This window comes from Oryx dammah, unplaced genomic scaffold, assembly GCF_014754425.2.
Source record: "Oryx dammah isolate SB20612 unplaced genomic scaffold, SCBI_Odam_1.1 HiC_scaffold_19, whole genome shotgun sequence".
Taxonomy (NCBI): domain Eukaryota; kingdom Metazoa; phylum Chordata; class Mammalia; order Artiodactyla; family Bovidae; genus Oryx; species Oryx dammah.
Window position 1 is genome coordinate 76,252,071 of NW_024070203.1, and position 17,002 is coordinate 76,269,072.

The 17,002-nt window shown below is 38.3% G+C and overlaps 1 protein-coding gene and 1 non-coding gene across 3 annotated transcripts in view; both read right to left on the minus strand.

The window, feature by feature from the left end:
• VPS13B (vacuolar protein sorting 13 homolog B) overlaps positions 1-17,002 on the minus strand; it is a 772,631-nt gene that overhangs the window by 126,826 nt on the left and 628,803 nt on the right. The window lies entirely within an intron of this gene.
• Positions 1,110-1,244, minus strand: LOC120879168. Its single transcript, XR_005724733.1, has one exon. It is a non-coding gene; the product is annotated as a small nucleolar RNA SNORA70 (small nucleolar RNA).

Genomic DNA, 17,002 nt, shown 5'->3' on the forward strand with positions numbered 1-17,002 from the left:
GTGCTTCTACTTCAACATATAAACCTAGCATTTAATAATGACATAAAATACAAATATATATGTAATATAAAAATTTTTTAGCTTATAATACCAGTTTTTATATGTATCTGCTATTTAGTTGATTTTGAAGAAGGAAAAGAAAAGCTTCTATACATTTTCAACTAATAGAAGTCATACCCCCAAAAAGAAAACCTTAAAATATTGGAACCAGTTGAGAAACCACAAGTATTCAAATGCAGGAAATCATGATTTTATAACATTTTAATGTGATCTACTCTTGGGAAACAAAGTTAACCAAACCCCATTTCTGTACAGGAAATATTCCAGCATACAGTTGTAATACATTGTGGTGAAGGGGTACAGCTGCAGATTTTTCACCTGTAATGCCCCACTGGTATTCTGGCTTACTGCACTGCATCAAGACTACCTTCCTGTCCGGAAAACCCTCCAAGTACAAACAAGACTCTAAGTCCAGATTTTATTTTCCCTTGGTATCAGAATATAGTAATTTAAGAGTCCTGAGAAATACTTTTTTAGCCTTTAAAAGGAAATGTGTAACATTCTTTTATTAGGATCTATGTTTGGGTTGGTTTTTCAAAAACCTTAACATATGACCCAGTTATCTTATCAATTTATCAAGCTACCAAGTTTCAAGCAAATGCAGGTGTGTAATATGACATCTTTCAATATATTTTCCACAAAGACAAATAATAAAAATATATTAAGAACTTCTGAGTCAAAACTAAGGTTGGACCAAGGGCAACTTTACTATTTTATGGTTTCCTTTTAATGAGGCTACAAACTGTAAACTCACTATTGTGTTCTAGTCTCAGCTCTAATTGTTCAGGTATTTCACTCACTGTATGGAATAGTCAAATGTACATGGTCTATTATAAAAAACATTAATTGGGACTCTGACCTTCTGAGTGGTTTCTCAGTCGTATCCGAGTCTTTGCCACCCCATGGACTGTAGCCTACCAGGCTCCTTTGTCCGTGAGATTTTCCAGGCAAGGGTACTGGAGTGGGTTGCCATTTCCTTCTCCAGGGGATCTTCCCAACCCAGGGACAGACTGGGGACAGCAGGCCAGTCATGAATGCCCACTAGAAAGAGTTGTTTCCAAGGTCCCTTAGGGCAACATATACAGGCAACAGGTTGCATACACTACCAAGGAGGCTCCTGTTTGCAGCCATTGCACACTGGGCCCCCATGGGGAAAAGAGCACAGTCAGCTTAACTGGCTGCAAAGAACAGAGAACCAAGAAACAGACTAGCTAGACTCAGGGGGACTTAATTCTAACCTAAATTCGGTTGCAAACTAGTTCTGTCACCTTGAGTTGAAGTAACATAACTAATGTGAGCCTCAATAATCTTACTGGTAACAAATCGGAAGATTTGGAATAAGGAGGAATGAAGAATAAGGCTACTCTAGCTCTTTAAAATTCTAAAGTGATATATAAATATAGGACTTGATTTTTTACTTTACATTTTAGGAAGAGAGTTTATATTTTAAAGCGCATACTGTGTGCCAAGATTTTCATTATTTTATTCAATCTGAATGGTAATTAAGTTAGAAGAGTATACCCATTTTACAGATGAGGAAAATGAAGGGTTGAACAACTTGCTAAGGTTCTCAATCAAAAGCTACAGAGCTGGGAGTGTAGGATTCTAGAACCCAGGGAGCTCATTCACTTCTTTACACTAATTCCCATATGTTAGTTACCTGGTTGTGTCAGAGGTTCAAAAGTATGCAACCTGACAAATAAGCAATGCTTACAAACCTGTACAGTGATACTCTGCTATAAGACTGCTTTTAAAACTAAAAGATGTAAGAATACAGTAATGATTGATGATTGTTCTTAACAGCCCTTTTTTAATAAGAAAAACTATAGTGCAGAGTGTGCTCACTCAGTCATGTCTGACTCTTTGCAACCTCATGAACTATAGGCCACCAGGCTCCTTTGTCCATGGGATTTTCTCAGCAAGAATACTGGAGTGGGCTGCCATTTCCTTTTCCAACAGAGACAATAATCTTTAATAATTGGGAAGAAGTCAATTGGGATCACAGAATAACTGAAAAAAAATGCAAATAGTTTAGAACCAAAAACAAGCCTGAAATGTCTTATGAAGGCTTGTCATAAAGTTAAACGTTTAGATCAAAAGGTTAACAAAACTGTTCTATAAAAGGCTAAATAGATGATGGCAAACACTGGAGGCTTTCTACATTATATGTTCTGTGTTGCAACTACTTGACTGCCTGCTGCAGCAGGTGGATCACAACAAACTGTGGAAAATTCTTAAAGAAAAGGGAATAACAGACCACCTTACCTGCCTCTTGAGAAGCCTGTATGTAGGTCAAGAAGCAAGAGTTAGAACCAGACATAGAACAACAGACTGGTTTAAAATTGGGAAAGGAGTAGGTCAAGGCTGTATACTGTCACCCTGCTTATTTAACTTATATGTAGAGTACATCATATGAAATGCGGGGCTGGATGAATCATAAGCTGGCAGCAAGATTTCTGGGAGAAGTATCAATAATCTCAGATATGCAGATGATACCACTCTAATGGCAGAAAGCAAAGAGGAACTAAAGAGCCTCTTGATGAAGGTGAAAGAGGAGAGTGAAAAAGTTGGCTTAAAACTCAAAATTCAAAAAACTAGTAGGATCCCATCACTTCATGGCAAATAGATGGGGGAAGAAAGGAAACTCTGACAGACTTCCTTTTCTTGGGTTCCAAAATTATTGCAGACAGTGACTGCAGCCATGAAATTAAAAGATGCTGGCTCCTTGGAAGAAAAGCTTATGACCAACCTAGACAGCATATTAAAAAGCAGAGACATCACTTTGCTGACAGAGATCTGTGCATTCAAAATTATGGTTTTTCCGATAGTCATGTATGGATACCATAAAGAAAGATGAGCACCAAAGAACTGATGCTTTCAAATTGTGGTGCTGGAGAAGACTCTGGACAGCAAGGAGATCAAATCAGTCAATCCTAAAGGAAACCAACCCTGAATATTCACTGGAAGGACTGATGCTGAAGCGGAAACTCCAATACTTTGGTCACCTGATGTGAAGAGCGAACTCACTGGAAAAGACCGTGATGCTGGGAAAGATTGAAGGCAGAAGGAGAAGGGGATGAAAAAGGATGAGATCATTGGATGACATCACTGACTCTATGGACATGAGTTTGAGCAAGCTCTGGGAATTGGTGATGGCAGGGAGGCCTGGTGTGCTGCAGTCCATGGGGTTGCAAAGAGTCAGGTATGGTTTAGCAACTGAACAACAACATTGCAGTATGTAAATAGTATCTAAATGAGTATGTCTGTGTTCCAATAAATTTTTATTTACAAAATCAGGTGGTAGGCCGCATTTGATGGGCAGGCTATGGTTTGTTGATTCCTTGATTAGATGAAAAGTGTTGCCCTCATAGAGGCCCTTTAGAGTATATGTCTCTTAGGAAATACTCCTCCATAGGTCTATCACATTCCCACATATCTTAGAAAAAAGGTATTATCTTTGCTCAAGATTATCTTTTCAAGTTCATATACATAGCAAACAGCTATGGAAGACAGAGACAGTGTCTCTCTACAAAGGGCAGGCATGCTAATCTCCCATTTCAAAAGAGTCAGTTTCCCTAAGTTCAGGTTTCCAATCTTGTAATGTAACTCACTATGTGTTTAAGCATCACCTGGCTCTCTTCATCACCCTTAAGGGAACAGAGGCTTGGAGAGCTGGCACATATGCAGACATACTGTTGTAGGTAATAAACTGTCCTTCACCTCTGATCCAGCACTCCCATATGTTCTATAAACATGCAAGAGACTCTGGCAGGCTAAGCTGTTAACTTGCAAATGGGGTAGAGCTCAAAACCTTCACAATTTCTGACTATATTTACAGTTTATTTAGGGTTTCGCTGGTAGCTCAGCTGGTAAAAACTCCATCTGCAATACAAGGGACCCAGGTTCAATTCCTGGGTCAAGAAGATCCCCTAGAGAAGGGATTGACTACCCACTCCAGTATTTTTGGCTCAGACAGTAAAGAATCTGCCTGCAATGTGGGAGACCTGGGTTCGATCCCTGGGTTGGGAAGATCTGGAGAAGGAACGGCTACCCACTCCAGTATTCTGGCCTAAAGGATTCCATGGAGAGGAGCCTGGCAGGCTACAGTCCATGGAGTCGCAAAGAGTCAGTGACTTTTTGCAGCTTTCAAAGGACTGAATGACTTTCACTCACTCGCTCACATACTTTATTTAGTATACAGTTTCACATGTACCACACATATCATGCATATATTTAAATGGATGTGTAAAAGCAAGATTAATTAGCTTATAAGTATTCTTAATTTTAGAAAAGGCAGAGGAACTAGAGATCAAATTGCCAACATCTGCTGGATCGTTGAAAAAGCAAGAGAATTCTAGAAAAACATCTATTTCTGCTTTATTGACTATGCCAACGCCTTTGACTGTGTGGATCACAATAAACTCCGGACAATTCTGAAAGAGATGGGAATACCAGACCCCCTGACTTGCCTCTTGAGAAACCTATATGCAGGTCAGGAAGCAACAGTTAGAACTGGACATGGAACAACAGACTAGTTTCTATTTTTCCAAAAAATAGAAAAAGGAGTACATCAAGGCTGTATATTGTCACCCTGCTTATTTAACTTCTATGCAGAGTATATCATGAGAAACGCTGGGCTAGAAGAAGCACAAGCTGGAATCAAGATTGCCGGGAGAAATCTCAATAACCTCAGATATGCAGGTGACACCACCCTTATGGCAGAAAGTGAAGAGGAACTAAAAAGCCTCTTGATGAAAGTGAAAGTGGAGATGAAAAAGTTGGCTTAAAGCTCAACATTCAGAAAACGAAGATCATGGCATCCGGTCCCATCACTTCATGGGAAACAGATGGGGAAACAGTGGAAACAGTGTCAGACTTTATTTTTTTGGGCTCCAAAATCACTGCAGATGGTGATTGCAGCCATGAAATTAAAAGACGCTTACTCCTTGGAAGGAAAGTTATGACCAACCTAGATAGCAAATTCAAAAGCAGAGACATTACTTTGCCGACTAAGGTCCATCTAGTCAAGGCTATGGTTTTTCCTGTGGTCATGTATGGATGTGAGAGTTGGACCATAAAGAAAGCTGAGTGCTGAAGAAGTGATGCTTTTGAGCTGTGGTGTTGGAGAAGACTCTTGAGAGTCCCTTGGACCGCAAGGAGATCCAACCAGTCCATCCTAAAGGAGATCAGTCCTGAGTGTTCATTGGAAGGACTGATGTTGAAGCTGAAACTCCAATACTTTGGCCACCTGATGTGGAGAGCTGACTCACTGGAAAAGCCTGATGCTGGGAGAGATTGAGGGCAGGAGGAGAAGGGGATGACAGAGGATGAGATGGTTGGATGGCGTCACTGACAAAATAGCAGTGAGTCTGAGTGAACTCCGGAAGTTGGTGATGGACAGGGAGGTCTGGTGTGTTGCAGTTCATGGGGTCGCAAAGAGTCGGACACGAGTGAGTGACTGAACTGAACTGACTGATTCTTAATTTATTCACCAAACACGTATCGTTTCTATATTAAGGGCAAGCCAGGGATCAAATGGCCAGAAAGAGAGAGAGATGTGGTTCGTGACTTCACGAAATTTACAAACAAGGAATACATAAATAGTTAAGTACCTGGTATTGCCAGAAATGATTTAAAGTATGATTAAGAAAAAAAATTTTTCACAGAATTACTCCATACTTTCCTGGTAAATTTTAATCTATCTTTACAGTCCAAATTAATGTGGTTTAACTATTTATCCATGGGAGAGTTTTATCTTCTCAAAGCATAAGTCCATAACTCAATGCTATCTTTTCACCAGATCTTTTATAGAACTGCTAATAAGTATTGAAGAGTGACTCATGATTTCAACTCTGCATGGAGGTCGGATGGGAAGAAGAATTATTTATAAGCAGATAGCCGGAAGAAAAAAGAAGAAAAAGTATAAAGAATTTAAAAAAACAAGCCTGTATATAATCAAGCCCTGAATAAAGGGCAGGCTGTACAATACAGTTTTCAAAACAGTAACCTTGGTTGAGCTCTGGTATTCTGGATTAAATGTCCTAAGGAAAGAAATCTCAATGTGGTAAAAATGAAACTCTGCACAAATTCCATTAACATTCCTAAAGAATTATGCCTCAATTCTGGCCCTTTCCTCTCTCCTCATCCTAACCTCCTACGTTTATACTACATATCACCTTAACTGTCATTAGTTTGTCTCCATCAGTGCTTTTTGAAATCTCGTTCATCTTTAAAAACTTTTCGTCTTTTTTCTAGAGAAACAAAACAAACAAAAAACTCTTCTCTAATAATCAAAGTAAGAAGTGATTTCTCTTCGGAATTCCCCAAAGACACACAACTTAAACTCTTCTTACTGGCACTTAACAATAGTACCTTTTCTTGTAGTTATCTGTGTATATCTGTGTGTATACAACTCCAACTTGTGTACCCTATGTAAATCCCTGACTCTTCTGTGCAGGCTTAGGCTGTAAAGAATCTGCCTGCAATTTGGAAGACCTGGGCTTGATCCCTGTGTTTGGAAGTTCCCCTGGAGAAGGGACAGGCTACCCATTTCAGTATTCTTATCTGGAGAATTCCATGGACAGAGCCTGGCTGTCTACAGTCCATAGGGTAGCAAAGAGTCGGACATGAATGAGTGACTAACACTTTCACTTTCACCAGCTTCTATACTCTGTTTAGTCCTCTTAGCAGAAATATTACAAGGGTCTCCTTGTCTTCAGCCTGTTCATTCAGGAGGCTTTACAAGATCTACCAAACCAGTCACGACAACAGCATATAGAGCCCAGACTACAACAAATATGCAGGCAGGGCCTTACTTTGGCAACTACCTTCAGGAGACAGTCTCAATACATTAAGCTAAGCTTACTCTATTTCATTTTAAGCTTTCACTCAGTCACAGTCAACTTTTACTAAGTACTATGTTAGGCACTGGAGAGCAAAGATAAACATCATATAAACGCCCTCAAGAAGCCCAATGTGAAGGAAGGAGTCAGTAATAAAAACAGGCCCAAGGTGTCCTAAAGAAGGGCAACTTTCCTATCCTGAGTGGAGATAGAGTATACCCCCTGGAGGTCAAGAAATAAACAATGTATAAAAGGTCACTATAAATATAAAAATAATAAAAATTCACATATATACAAGATATATTTCATCTTTTCAGGATTCCATTTAAAGTCTTCTCTACCTGGGAAATATTATGACTGAATACAAAACACATATCATTAAACAAAATGTGCACTGTCATATTTCAAACATACGTAAAATCTAGTTGACAGATGACAGGTCATTGGCAGAAATCATTTTTTTTTAATGGGTAAGATTTGACTATAAACTTGAAAATCAGCAAGCATTAACTCTTTTTTTTATCATTAGGTATACAGTTAAATTTTATTCACAACACATAAGACTATTTGGAGTTTCAAATATATGTTCAAATCTGATGCAGCAAAAATGAGCAAACTGTACAGCTTCCTGGGGCAATCATGCTTGCAAATGGCCACCTCAAAACTACAGTCCCAAAGTGACATACATGCAAAAGGAAAGCAATCAAGCACACAGGTGATTTATACTCTTACAAGGAAACATGAATGGCTTTGACACTGACTATGATTCTTTCCTTATTTCATGTCATGTCAAATTTGCCTGAAATGACAACTTACAGTAGTTCAGTGCTAATCACTCTTAACCTTATACTTTTCCTATTTACCATTAAGAACAGCCACAGGGTGTTAGAAAATATGTCTATTTACATACCAACTGAACATATCAAACCGCAGCTCTGTTCAGCTGGTTTGTTTTCAGGTTTCAGGTGGCTAAGGGAACAAAGAAGGCTCTCATAGTTATCTATAATTTTCTAAGTTTTGCAAAATCATCTCAGAAAATCTACGGAGAGGCAAATTTCCTGGGCTGGAATGACTGGCTCTTTCTTCATAAATCTGCAGATAGAATTTCTGGCTGTACTGACCACCGTTATTTGGTGGTGACCTATGTCCTGTTAAGCGAATCATCATGTAGAAAGAATGCAATGTGGAGAAGAGGAGTTTGGGGAATGCTTTTTAGACAATTTAGTTACATTCATAACACATCATAGACTAGAATAAAAGCTACAGACACCTAATTTGTTGCTTAGGGGTACATCACAGACTTTATGGGACAAATTTTTCTCTTGAGATTCATGGAAAGAAAAAAATGTAAAATAGAAAATGAACAAATAGTATGGGTGGGATTAAAAAGAAAAACAACAACAACCCAGCAACAAGCTGTGCCCACAGAACAGTTTTTCCATCCACACAAAACGACCAAGCGCCTTCTTGGGTGTTCCCTACAGGATCCTCTTCCTCTGACCCTGCTGCCCAAGGGAAAAAAGGATTTTTGGAACACGTCACTCTCAAAAAAGTAAAAAACCACAAAGAACAAATTCTTTTATATTCCCCAATATAACCACTTCTTAAAAATTCAGTAAGCAATTAAAATAAATGGTAGTAATTTTAGAAATGTTTCCATATAAGACAAAGAACAGCTTACTTGCAGGGTTAAACAGCATAAACATTTCTGTCATATATTATATAGTTAAACAATATTTTAAAGATTTTGATTTTCATTTGTAATTCTCAATGTGCAAATACTGCTAATTCCAAAGACCATCGGAATGATTTTACTCCTGAAGGAAAAACACAGGATTACAGATTCTCTAAAAAGTACAATCTGGCACAGGTCTGAGGAACTGAGAGTTGGTCTGCATTTCCTTGAATGGAATGAACTATAATTTTTTCCCAACTACATATCCTCAACCACAGAACTGTATTGTACCTCAGCTGAATATTATGGCCTAATAGTTTAAGTATCCAAAAAAAAAAATTCTTTTGGCTAAAGGCCAAATTCAAAACGTTTTTGTGTGTGTGGGGGGGGGGGGAGTACAACAACATATCTATTTCTGACTCTTGGCCTGCTTCTTTCTCCCTTTGGACCTCATCCCTGACAGACATCTGTATTTTGTAACTTTTCCTACATGCTGGCTCTGAAGATACTCTTGAGTTTTGGCCTAATAATCCTTCTCTGTTTGAATTCATTAGTGTGAGAATCACAGGACTAGAAAGGACTTTGGGAGGTCATATAGACATCAGCTTGCTCTGGACAAGACTAACTCCAAACGAGGAAGACAAATGATGTTTAAAGACTTGTAGACGAAATTTCAAGATTTCTCTCATCAACACTGCAGTGTTTTGCATGCTTCACTATTAGAAAATGTTTTATGATATAGTTTTCATTTTATAAAAATGTTATTTGGCAGACAGCAAGACTTTCTATAAAATGAAGTACCATATAGCTTACATTTTTAGGGACATTTAAGGGATATTAAAGGGATATTTAAGACTGAAACAAATTACCTGTTGGACTCCAGTGGACCATAACTGGGACAAAGGAGGTGCCTAGCTTACGTAACACTGACACCATTTACCGATAGGAACACAAATGCTATAGGCGTTTTCATCCTCATTCAATTTGGTCTTTACACTTAATCTCTCTTGCTGCTGCTTAGTCCCTTCAGTCGCCTTGCCTGACTCTGTGCAACATCGTGGACTATAGCCCAGTAGGTTCCTCCGTCCATGCAGATTCTCCAGGCGAGAATACTGGAGTGGGTTGTCATGCCCTCCTCCAGGGGATCTTCCTGACCCAAGGACTGAATCCAGGTCTTCCACACTGCAGGCAGATTCTTTACCGTCTGAGCCACCAGGGAAGCCCTACTCTATCTTATCTACTTCTTAATGTAAAGAAGAACTAATATTTTCTTAATATATATAAGAATTAATTTTTTCTGTAAAAATTCTTCCTAAAACCAGTTCAACTACGTCATTTATTAGCTATATGACTTCTCTATTTGCAGTAGCTTAGATGGTAAATAATCTGCCTGTAAAGTGGGAGACTCAGGTTCAATCCCTGGATCGAGAAGATCCCCTGGAGAAGGAATGACAACTCACTCCAGTACTTCTTGACTGGAGAATTCCATGGACAGAGGAGCCTGGTGGAATATAGTCCATGGGGTCGCAAAGAGTTGGACACAATGGAGCAACTAACAGAACACTTATCTATTAAACTAGAATGATGATAACAGAATGCACAAAATTTGGGGAAGGACAAATCAAAGAATGTAGGGAAACTGCCAAGCAGAATTTCTGGCACACAGAAATTACTCAGTAAATGAAAACTGCCTCTTCCCTCTTAGTGAAAAATAAATCACTGAATTTAATTTCTGTGCATTAAGGACCTTGCTGACAAACTGTACAAATCAATGAATGCTAAAACCAATGTGTAAAAGGGGAATTTGATGATGATGACCTGATCCATGTAAATACTGCTCAAAGTGAAACAGGCGTATGTCATGTGCCTCCCGCTGATATAACAGGAAGGATGCCGTGTCACTTTAGAAGTCTTCTTTACAAGAAAGAAAAAAGCAACTAAAGTCTAACCAATCTTCCATAACAACTACTTACTAGATTACAGAAAATATGGAGGACAGAGGGTAATGTTAAACAACATTTTAAGGATAAAGTGAGCCAGAATATAGGAAATTCTATAGGTCAAATCATCTAATTTCTTCATCAGATAAATGACATAGGGGAGAAAAAGGAGAGAGGGGACTGTTACAGACTAAAAGAGAGTTAAGAACCGTATTAGTCAAGTGTATGTGTGGACCTCAGTGTGCTCCTGATTCAAACAAACCAACTCTAAAAGAGTAGTTTTGAGACAATAGGAAGAATTAAATATAGAATATTATATGATAGTAAGGAATTTTTGTTCATTTTGTTGGCTGTGATAAAGATATTAAACTTTAAACTTATGTTTAAAAATATTTACTTGTTGGCAATGCTTGTACATATGTGTGTGTATTCAGTCACTCAGTCAAGTCCAACTCTTTGCAACCCTATGGACTGTAGCCCACCAGGCTCCTCTGTCCATGGTATTTTCCCGGCAAGAATGATGGAGTAGGTTGCCACTTCTTCCTCCAGGGGATCCTCCAGATCCAGGGATTGAACCCATGTCTCTAAGTCTCCTGCATTGCAGGTGGATCTTTACCCCTGAGCCACTGGGGAAGCCATAGCAATGTTTACTGAACTATTAATGGAAGGAGATCAGCCCTGGGATTTCTTTGGAAGGACTGATGCTAAAGCTGAAACTCCAATACTTTGGCCACCTGATGTGAAGAGCTGACTCACTGGAAAAGACTCTGATGCTGGGAGGGATTGGGGACAGGAGGAGAAGGGGATGACAGAGGTTGAGATGGGTGGATGGCATCACTGACTCGATGGATGTGAGTCTGAGTGAACTCAGGGAGTTGGTGATGGACAGGGAGGCCTGGCGTGCTGCGATTCATGGGGTTGTAAAGAGTCGGACACGACTGAGTGACTGAACTGAACTGAATGGGTGAAATAAAAGGATGTCCAGGATTCCCTCTGAAACTCTAGAAAAACAATGAGGATCAACAAAAAGTGGAGAGAGGAACAGATGTAACAAGGATAACAGGACATCAATAATTACTAAAGATGTGTAAAAGACACACAGAGTTTGTTATACTAGTCTCTTTACTTTTATGTATGTAAGGTTTTCATGATGAAAGCTTAGAACTTTTTTCAAGGGACATCATCAGATTTTTTTTCCCCTCACCTAAAACTTACATAACAATAGATGTCTTTGTTAGGAATAATATAGTATCAATCAAGAAAAATTTACATATTGCTTGAAACTTCCTTCAATATCAGTTTAAGAATCATTTTAGAAGGCAGAGTTCATAAAACAAGAAATTCTGATGAAACCATGTACATATCTCAGAAAAGGCCATATTTGTACTCAATCCAAAAAAAGAAAAAAGAAAAGGGGAGAAAAAGAGAGTTAAAAAAGTGCCATTGTCAGAGAAGATATTTGCAAATTATGTATCTGACAAGAGGGTAATACCTAAAATACAATATATAAAAGACTCATACCACTTAATAGCAAAAAAAAAAAACTGATTAAAAAGTGGGCAGAAGATCTAAGTAGGCATTTTTTTCCAAAGAAGGCAAACAGAGGGCCAATAGGCAAATGATGAGGTACTCAACATTACTAATCGTCAGGGAAAAGCAAATCAAGACCACAATGAGATACTGCCTCATGTCTTTGTTAGAATGGTTATTATAAAAAAGATAAGAAACAGCAAGTGTTGATAAGAAAAGAGAACCCCCGGGCACTGCTGGTGGGAAGGCAAATTGGTCTAGCCACTATGGAAAATAGCGTGGAGGTTCCTTAAAAAATTGAAAACAGAAATTACCATATGATTCAGCAATTCCATTTCTAAGCATTTTATCTGAAGAAAATTAAAAGACTAACAAAAAGATATATGCACTCCCACATTCACTGATACAATATTTATAATAGCCAAGAAATGGAAACAACTTAAGTGTCCATCGATAGATGAAAAGATAAGGAAAATGTGGTGTCTATATACACAGCTGAATATTATTCAGCTTTACATAAGAAGGAAACCTTGCCATTTGTGACAATATGAGTATCCCTGGTGTTAAATGAAATAAGTTGGACAGAGAAATATAAACACTGTTTGACCTCACTTATATGTGGAATCCAAAATCCAAAACACAAAACCAAATTCACAGATAAAGAGAATAGACTGGTGGCTGTCAGAGGCAGGGGCGGAGGGGTGGGGAAAATGAGTGAAAGTGAAAAGTGAAGCAGCTCAGTCCTGTCTGACCCTTTGCGACCCCACGGACTGTAGCCTATCAAGCGCCTCAGTTCATTGAATTTTCCAGGCAAGAGTACTGGAGTGGGTTGTCATTTCCTTCTCCACGGGATCTTCCCGACCCAGGGATCGAACCAGGTCTCCCACATTGTGGGCAGACACTTAACTGTCTGAGCCACCAGCGAAGTCCTGGGGAAATGAGTGAAGGGGATCAAAAGTTACAAACTTCCAGGTACAAAATAAGTCATATGGATGTAATGTATAGCGGGGTGACTATAATTGATACTGTATTTTGTATAGTTGAAAATTGCTAAGAGAGGAGATCTTAGTTCTTATCACAAGAAAAAAAATTTTATAACTATGTATGGTGACAGATGTTGACCAGACATTTTGGGGAATATTTTGTAAAATATATATAAGTATCTAATCATTATGTTGTATGTGTGCCTGTGTGCTCAGTTATGTCCGACTCTTGGCGACCCCATGGACTGCAGCCCGCCAAGCTCCTCTGTCCATGGGATTTTCCAGGCAAGAATACTGGACTAGGTTTCCATTTCCTCCTCCAGGGGATCTTCCTGACCCAGGGATCAAACCCACATCTCCTGTATCTCCTGCATTGATAGGTAGATTCTTTACCACTGAGCCATTTGGGAAACCACATTATGTTGTATACCTGAAACTAATGTTATCTATAAATTATACCTCAATTTAAAAAATGCCATCACCAATAGAGAGTATCAAATGATAGACTTTAGTGTATTCCATACATACTTGAGAAATTGCCTGATCAACTGAGGTTCTTCATCCTACCACTAAATGACAGAACTGACTTTAGTGATTTGGCTATTTTATTGGTCTATGTTGGCTGTATCAATGATATGGTATTTTATGAAGGTCTACTTTATACTTGATGGTAAAGTATCTAGTGGAGATGTTCAACATAGTATATAAATTTTTAAGAGATCAAGGTAATACTTGTGGAAAAAAAGTAGGGCTGTATATCTAGATGGAGACAAATATACAGTAGAAAATTATAAGAAACCTAATTCTTCAAGATCACTTTAAAATTCTTAATATACTAAAATACACTACAATAATCACTGAGATTACCTTACCTCAAAGTTAAGCTTTGGATTTTCTTAATGTGCTCAACAGAACATTTTTCAAACAGTAAAAAATTCAATAATCAGAGGACTCATTTTCTTAAGGTAAATTTTTAATGACATATGAAGCTTGCTGAAATCTGAAAGTTTGCTACTTCACACATACGTAGCTAAAAAGAAAAAGATACTGGTCAATGTTTGGAAAAGACTTTTCCTCATGGAGTAAAAAAGAGATGTCACAATAGGGGAGTCAAAATATGGGTAAGATTAATGAAATCATTGTTAACTTTCAAAGAATGGTTCAAAGTTGGCTTATACAGCAAATACATTTCTAAGGCTAAATATTTTCCAATCAACAAATGTAAGATAAAACTGAATGCAATGTTATATATATTTCAAGATCATTGCACTGAAATGAAGTTTTGAGAGTTGTGTTAAGAAAACTGGTTGTAGTGAAAATGAGTCCTTTGAGAATCCTGGTTCTGTTTATAAATAGCAAGACCCACAAAAGTAAACAACAACTATATTGTTGTCTCTTCACTGAAAAAGGCCTTTGATGAGTATTATTTAGAGGCTGTCCCCTTGCACACTGGTAAAGCAACCACTCCAGTCCAATATATGATATAGGAACTATTACCAAGGAAAAAACACTTATCAAAATTCCTTGTAATAGAAGCCTAAAACTGACATATTACTTAGCTGTTTTGGAAGCATTCTGAGCATCCCTCTCAGTGATTCATTATTATATGGCTGATAAAGCAGTTAAAAAAGAATTGCCATCTGCAGTGACTTATTTAAGTCTAGGCTTTTAAAACACTGCAACACCAAGATAGAGAAAACTGTCTGACATATACTTTGGTTTCAGTTTTATAAAATGTAAGAGGATCTCTCTCAGTAACTAGTTGTACAGGTAATGAAACAGACAGAATATCCTTTTATAATAATAGTAAAACAAATAAAAATGCACTGTAGAGTGGTATATAGAATTTGGTTACAAAGTAAGAGTTAATTTCAAGAGTCTGTGTTTGAAGGAGGCTGCTTTGGACCATCCCATGGACGCCAAAATGTAAGAAACAGTGATGTCATGTAAAAGTATGTTTCACAAAGGGCATCTTTTAGTAGATTATCTTCAGTAGGTTATGGCTCTCTGAGCTATAGTTTCCTTAGTAAAACATGAATAATAGCTTTTGAAATGTTGTGAGAATTAAGCAAGGTGGGTTTCCCAGATGGCTCAGGGGTAAAGATTTTGCCTGCGATGCAGTGACGGGGATTTGATCCATGGGTTGGGAGGATCCCCTCTAGAAGGAACTGGCAACCCATTCCTGTATTCCTGCTGGAAAAATCGCATGGACAGGATGTAGCCTGGGGGGCTACAGTCCATGGGGTTGCAAAGAGTTGGCCATGACTGACTAAACAACAACAATCATACAATGCTCTTAGCAATGGCTGGTGCTAAATAAGAAAACAATAAATGAACAATGAATGAGAGGAAAAAAAGTAAAAAAACTACCTTTTCCAATCTGGAAACCTTAGGGTCTTTTTCCAAGTTAGTTTTCAGTCCTTGGAATACTACAAATATTGATACTTATATCAATTGATATATATTTATTTTGATAAATAATATCTATCAAGGATTGTTGGCTAGTACACAAAAGCATATAGATACTGACCAAACCTTAATTTATGCCTTGTCATTTTCATCTTACAACCTTGAAAAACTGACATCTTGGCTCTAATTTCTTCTATCTCCAAGGAATGAAACTTATTATTCAAAAACTCTCTATTTCTAAGTCCTCCAACCAATAGCTTCCTCCATAGAATTCAGTTCAGTTCAGTTGCTCAGTTGGGTCTGACTCTTTGCGACCCCATGAACCATAGCACGCCAGGCCTCCCTGTCCATCACCAACCCCCGGAATTTACTCAAACTCATGTCCAGTGAGTCAGTGATAGCACCCAACCATCTCATCCTCTGTTACCCTCCCCTCCTACTGCCTTCACTCTCCCAGCATCAGGGTCCTGTCCAATGAATCAGCTTTTTGCACCAGGTGGCCAAAGCATTGAAACTTTATTCTTCAGCATCAGTCCTTCCAGTGAATATTCAGGGTTGATTCCTTTAGGATTGACTGGTTGGATCTCCTTGCTGTCCAAGGGGGTCTCAAGAGTCCTTCATTTATAAAATACTTTATTGCTAAAAATTGCTAACCATAATCTAAGCCTTTAACAAGTTGTAATCTTTTTGCAATAGTAACATCAAAGACCACAGATCACCATAACAAATATAATCATAATGAAAAAGTCTGCAATACTGTGAGAATTACCACACAGTGACACAGGGACAAAAAGTTAGCAAATGCTGTTGGAAAAGTGGTGCTGATAAACTTGCGTGAAGCAGGATTGCTACAAACCTTCAATTTATAAAACACAGTAAAAACAAGGCCTATCTGTAGTATCCTCCAACTTGCCTTTCCCTCTGTAATCAGCCATGGTTGTTGCTCAGCTTGATAACCTTAACGACTACTGTCACAGAACAAAGTGCTAAGCCCAAATGTCTCAGCATGGCCTTTAAAATCCTCCACTACCTGGCTTTAAGCCTATTTTTCAAGCTCATCAACTACTATATGAACTTCTTTCCCTGTACACCCATTAACACGTAGCGTATAACACTGGGTGATAGTTGCTTATGTGTTTGTTTCCTGAAGCCTGGATTGTACAATCTTAGAGATAACGCTTATAAGAGCATCCTATAAATAGTATTAATCGTTGTCACTATTTTTTGGTCCTTTCCCTCAAGTCCATACAGAGACTAAGTGAATAAGAATTCAAAATGTGCTAATATTCTACTTTTATTACAGTATGAATTATCCAACAAGAGACCCTATGTCGTGGCCACTACTCTTGTTGACGTGTGGCCCACATCTGCCTGTCCCTTCCTGACCACACCTAATTTATTGCTGTATATCTCTGCCACTACCTTTCTGTACCTCTGCAATAAAGAGTTGTTTGGTTTCAAAAAGAAAAGGCGCCAACATCCAAATGTTCAACAACTGATGAATGCTAAGGAAGGAAAATGTGGTAAATCCCAAAAACATATTACTATTTGGTAACAGAAAGT